This window comes from Octopus bimaculoides, chromosome 2 (assembly GCF_001194135.2).
Source record: "Octopus bimaculoides isolate UCB-OBI-ISO-001 chromosome 2, ASM119413v2, whole genome shotgun sequence".
NCBI lineage: Eukaryota > Metazoa > Mollusca > Cephalopoda > Octopoda > Octopodidae > Octopus > Octopus bimaculoides.
This window is the reverse complement of record NC_068982.1, coordinates 149,588,108-149,594,322: the sequence shown is the minus strand read 5'-3', so window position 1 is coordinate 149,594,322 and position 6,215 is coordinate 149,588,108. Positions and strand designations below refer to the sequence as shown.

Below are 6,215 nucleotides of genomic sequence, written 5' to 3'. Positions count from 1 at the left end.
CATTAATTTTTTATATATATATCATCATCATCATCATCATTTAATGTCCGCTTTCCATGCAGGCATGGGTTGGACGATTTGACTGGGGACTGGCGAACCAGATGGCTGCACCAGGCTCCAATCTGACCTGCCATAATTTCTACAGCTGGAAGCCCTTCCAAATGTTGACCACTCCGAGATTGTAGTGGGTGCTTTTACGTGCCTCCAGCATGAGGGCCAGTCAGGCGGTACAGGCAGCAGCCATGCTCAAATGGTGTTTTTTTACGTGCCACCTACACAGGAGCCAGTCCAGCAACACTGGCAACGACCTCGCTCGAATGTTGTTTTCCATGTGCCATCGGCACAACTGCCAGTAAGGCGACACTGGTAACGATGGTGACGGTGTTTGTGTGTCTGTGTTTGTCCCCCAACCATCACTTTGACAACTGAAGTTGGTGTGTTTACATTCCCATTACTTAGTGGTTCAGCAAAAGATACTGGTAGAATAAATACTAGGCTTACAAAGAATAAGTCCTGGGGTCGATTTGTTTGACTAAAGGTGGTGCTCCAGCATGGCCACAGTCAAATGACTGAAACAAGTAAAAGAGTAATGTAAAATTGGTCATATGATGTAAGCTGCTTGGTTGTCCATTCCTTTACTGACAGCCATCTTAAATGTTTTGTATGTATTTTCTTATGATTTCTCCAGGTTTTTACTGCTGTATGACAAGAGTCATCCAGTCTGCTAGAAATAGAAACCAAACTTTCTTTATATCATACAAAAGATGCATTAAAAGACAAAAGACGCATTAAGACATTTGTTAATTTAGTTCTGGAGGGATAAAAATATAAATGTAGGTTGGATGGTCACAAATGGAACATCTTTAGTTATGAATCTACACCAACAGGGCAAGACTGACAGAGCAAAAACAACAACCACAAAATGCAGTTGTGTGCATACAACATACTCTCTCTCTCTCACACACACACACACATACACATGAGTATGTGTGTGTGAGAGAGAGTGTGTGTCCATCCATGCATGCTTACACACATATGCATACATATGCAATTTATTATGCAATATTTCCTGCCCTTTGAAAATATTTTAATGTATTGCACTGATGGATTGATTGCCTGCTAGAAACCATGAGGCTTGCTTAGTATAAACTTCATCAAAGTAAATTATTTCTGCAGGATATGATGAAAGACAGAAAAGAAAAAAACAAAAAAAAAACAACAGGTAAAGAATAAAAGCAAAAATATTTTCAAAGTGACATTCGGCATTAGATTCAGAGAATAGTATTAGCTAACATATGCTTTACTACAACAATTGCAATATAGTGCAATTTACATTTGCATCTTATGCCAATAAAATCATCTCAAAATTCCCAATTTAGTCATATAGCTGCTTAATAATGAAGTTACTTATTATACTTTATTTGTATTTTATTTAGATATATTTTGCTTTCCTGTGCATTTCTTTTTTATTACACTTTTAAGAGCATTTAAATTATTTTTTTTGTTCTGTGCAGCCTTAGGTTGGAATAGTTTTGAAGATACAAAAGAAGAAAAAAATGCCTGCCTCACTGGAAAATAGTTATATTTTATTAAATAGCATGCCATCACTAACTGTAACTTTTAAACCAGTTATGGGCAAAGTGTGGCCCATGGAATTTTTTTGAATGGTATGCTAAACCCTTTAGCAGTTAAACTGGCCATATCCAACCAAAATATTCTACTGCTTTATGTTCAAACTAGCCAGATCTGACCTCTCCCATCTACTTTATAATGTCATTCTAGAAATAAACATTCATATCCTTTTAAATCTCAAAGCTACAAGACGATACATGATTAACTCAAAACAATGTGAATAAATAAACAAAACATTTGTCAAAATAACCTGAATGCTAAAGGGTTAAATGGAAAATTACCTTGAATTTTTTTAGTACTGTGGCCTATGTGATGATGAGCTATGTCTTCTGTGGTCCACATCTTGAAAAAAACTACCCCTAAGCTTGCATTAAACTGTAGCATAGAAGTAGTAACAGGGTTGTCCTAGTGTGAATCAGATTGGAAATAAAAACAAGACAAAGGCGTGAATTTTGGTGTTACCAAGTTGAAGGTTGGCATTTCTAGCACAGCATTATACCTGTGAAGAATTGCTTGAGCGAAGTAGTGATGACAATTTTTTAGTAAGAGAGACTGAAAATGTATGGAGTTATGTCCATTATATGCACAAAAGAAAGAGGAGGACAAAATAATTCTGTCTGTAGACTTTGAATAATTGAAATTGATGGCAGCAAGCATTAATGTCTATGTGTCTTGAAACACAATGGCAGCGCTATTTTATTGGACATTTTGTGTCATGGCTTAGTACTCATATTTTGGATATTAGAAGTTTTTGTTACATGTATAAAAGATGGAAGCTTCTATGGGGTTGTTCAACCTGCTAGAAATAGCAACAAAGCCTCTTAGATATCATATCCTACCATTTTAAAGATGAAATCATGTCTGAGGATGAATGTTTGGAATACTTCGATCATATCTTCTTGATGAGGGTTTACCTGTGAATAAACAACAAGAACAAGAACAACAACAACAACAACAACAACAGCAACAGCAGCAGCAGCAACAACAATAACAACAACAACAACGAGATTGATCAGTTTTACTCCTGTTTTCCTTTGGCAATCATTTCTTATCAAATAGATGTCTTACCATGTTTTATGTCATTATTCTCGCTTTAGTTCCCCTTCTTCAGTTATATCAATCAAATGTACATCACATTCGCCCAGATGTATTTGTAGATATTATACCAGAATCTTAGGCCAGAGACTGTTTTGGTTGGTCTAACACTTTAATATCCGTTATTTAAATATCTTTCATAAATAAATTCTATTAATGTAGACTTCATTATTTCCATTATTTTTCAAATAAAAACAAACAAAACAAACAAACTGAAAGACAGTGTATTTAGGATGACATTATCCAATATCAATTTCTCTTTATTTTAAGTGATAGAGTGTGATATGATGAAAATTTGGCTGCTATTTTTAACAGTTAAGTTTCTAACCACTTTGTGTTGATGGAATACATTTCTTCTATGATAAAGTAATATCTTATTTCCGTTAACTACTACTAAAGAAAATTGTTATTTGCAATAATTTTGTTTACCTTGAATGAATGGAAACAGTGCAGTGAAGATTTTAAGCCTCATAGATCACAAATCAATCTTATTAGTGTTGGTGTCTTGATTAAAATATACCCAGCACACTCTGTAAAAGTTAACAAATGAGCAGAGAAAGTGTAAGTTTGAAAGAACCTTTTAGTTTGGCCAAGGACAAAGCAATCTTTCAAGAGTTTGTGTTACAATAAAATGCACCCTGTACACTCTGTTTAATGATTAACAAATGAGGAGAATAAGAGTTGGGTTAAGAGGGCCTTTATTCGGGCCATGGACAGAGCAATCTCTATAGAACTGGTGTCATGATAAAATGCACCCAGTGCATCATCAAAGTTGCTGGTGATAGGAGAAGCATTCAACTATAAAAACCATGTCAAAATGAAATGTTTTGAGCAAGATGTTATATTCAAACCTGTCTAAGAGGGCAGTAACTTTGAATGAGAACTGACTTGGATCGTAATGGCTTATCTAACCTAACATGAAAAGTGGATGCAAAAATGATGATGATGATGATGATGATGACGATGATAACGACAATGATGATGATGACAATGACAATGACAACAACAATGGTGATGAAGATAGATATAATGATCATGATAGAATGGAAGATATAATTCCCAGGAAAAGGGATCTTCAATTTGCTCTGGATTCTGAGCTCCAAATCACTTTATTCATGCTACTACTACCTTTGATAAATATACAAACATACTTGAGAAAATGAGACAGCCTTTATGGTGTTGAGTAACTTGCTCAAAAGAAGTTTTACAAAATGTCAGTTCTCACTAAATTTGCTGATAAATTTATCAGAAGAGCCCTGTAGCTAGTTTTCATAGTTACAAGTCATGCAGAATTCAGTGTCCAACATAGATTTCAACTCATAATTAAGGAGTTAGCTGTCTAAGGAATACATAATCACTTCTACATTATTTACATTATCTATATTTGACGGATATTTGTCCTCATCTTGTTTGTTGTTAACACAACGTTTCGGCTGGTATACCTTCCAGCCTTCGTCAGGTGTCTTGGGAAAATTTTGAACCTGGGTTCTCATTCCTAAGGTTCAAAATTTCCCCAAGACACCTGACGAAGGCTGGAGGGTATATGAGCCGAAACGTTGTGTTAACAACAAACAAGATGAGGACAAATATCCGTCAAATGTAAATAATGTAAATAATTCCTCATCTCTTAAATATAGAACTGTATAATCACTTCTTTTGTTCCTGTTCTTGCTGTTGTTGCTGATAATTCCATTAATTTCATTCAAATAAAACAAATGATAAAACAGTAGTCAGCCAAACACTTTGTATTTGTTGTTGTTGCTAGTGCCGCTGGACTGGCTCCTGTGCAGGTAGTACCTAAAAAACACCATTTGAGCATGGCCGCTGCCAGTACCGCCTGACTGGCCCTTGTGCTGGTGGCACGTAAGAGCACATTGTTAAAGCTTGAGGAAGAGAACAGTGAGGACTCTTACTTAAAGGTTTATTGTGGTCTGCCGTGATTTTGGTGCCAAACTGTTTAAATTGGGTAAAAAGGCATGAATCTCTAGAATAATTGAGAAACTGTCCATGCCACAGCTTCAAACTGATTGGTCAATTTTCAGATCAATCCTGTGAACCTTCCCTATAAATCAGAGCAGAACAAATATCAAAAAGACTTCACTTGAAGAGCACCGTCTTTCAGTTTTCTTGGTGATGTCTACATCCTTGACCACATACACACGCACACACAGACACAGACACACATACAAGTATATGCTTGTATGTGTGTATGTGTGTGCATGTGTGTGTGTGCGTGTGTGTGTGTGTGTGTCTGTCTGTGTGTGTCTGTGCACATGTGTGTGATGGGCTTTTCTGCACAGTTTCCATCCATTAAATTCAGTATATTCTAAATTAAAATGTTATGATTTTAATATGAAGTAGACTGCTACACACCTGCAATCACCCACAGACCCCTCTAATTAGCAGGAATATCAAAGATGTTGAAGATGATTGATTACTTTGATCTGAAGTTGAGCATTTGAAGTAGCTAAAATTAGATGTCTAGGTTAAGGACATAGAAATAGTACTGGGGTTGAAGATATAAAATATAGAGCTTTTGAGTTGTAGTTCAATGTCTTACAGGCTTTACCTGCTGCAATTTAACATTTTAGCAGTTAATCATTTGGCAATGTCTGCCAGAATAAAACCCGCTCTCCATGGCAAGCTAGGTAAGTGGCACACAATAATATCATTGGCTTGGGGCTAGATTTACTTCATTTGTGGTCTTAAAACCAAGAAGAGTTTAAATCTTATCACACACACATACACACGCACACACATTTACATGTACACATGCACATGCATGTACACACACTGTCAAGGTTGATAACACTAGTACTGATAGCAATATAATGAGATTTATTAACCTATTTACTTAATTGTAGCTTGTACTGATATTATTCTGCCAATCATAGTCTATTTGTCAGTAGTGCTATAATTTTAATTCACTCCTATTTGTAGGGAAAGTATACATGCCACAAATGGGAGCCTCTATGTAGACACTTGATCTACTAGAAATAGCAGCTAAATCTTCATCACATCACATTACATTAGATCAGTGGTTGTGAACCCTATTTTACCTATGGACCCCTTTGAATTCTATTTTATTTGGAAGGACCCTCATAGGTATTTGATGCTTAGAATAATCTCATTATATTCTTAGAAGTAAATATTCTCTTTTACTCTTTTACTTGTTTCAGTCAGTTGACTGCGCCCATGCTGGAGCACTGCCTGTAGTCGAGCAAATCGAACCCCAGGACTTATTCTTTGTAAGCCTAGTACTTATTCTATCGATCTCTTTTGCCGAACCGCTAAGTGACGGGGACATGAACACACCAGCATCGGTTGTCAAGCAATGCTAGGGGGACAAGCACAGACACACAAACACATACACATGCATATATATACGATGAGCTTCTTTCAGTTTCTGTCTACCAAATCCACTCACAAGGCTTTGGTCAGCCCGAGGCTATAGTAGAAGATACTTGCCCAAGATTCCACCCAGTGGG

At 36.3% G+C, this 6,215-nt stretch overlaps 1 long non-coding RNA gene across 1 annotated transcript in view; it reads right to left on the bottom strand.

The window, feature by feature from the left end:
* The window catches only part of LOC128247038 (uncharacterized), a 4,119-nt gene extending 2,012 nt beyond the window's left edge, over positions 1–2,107 (bottom strand). Inside the window, exons 1-2 of the long non-coding RNA XR_008263463.1 lie at positions 1,914–2,107; positions 502–724 (exon numbers count right to left, since the gene is read on the bottom strand). This is a non-coding gene — a long non-coding RNA (uncharacterized LOC128247038). The remainder of the gene's footprint in view (positions 1–501; positions 725–1,913) is intronic.
* Between the last annotated feature and the right edge of the window lie 4,108 nt (positions 2,108–6,215).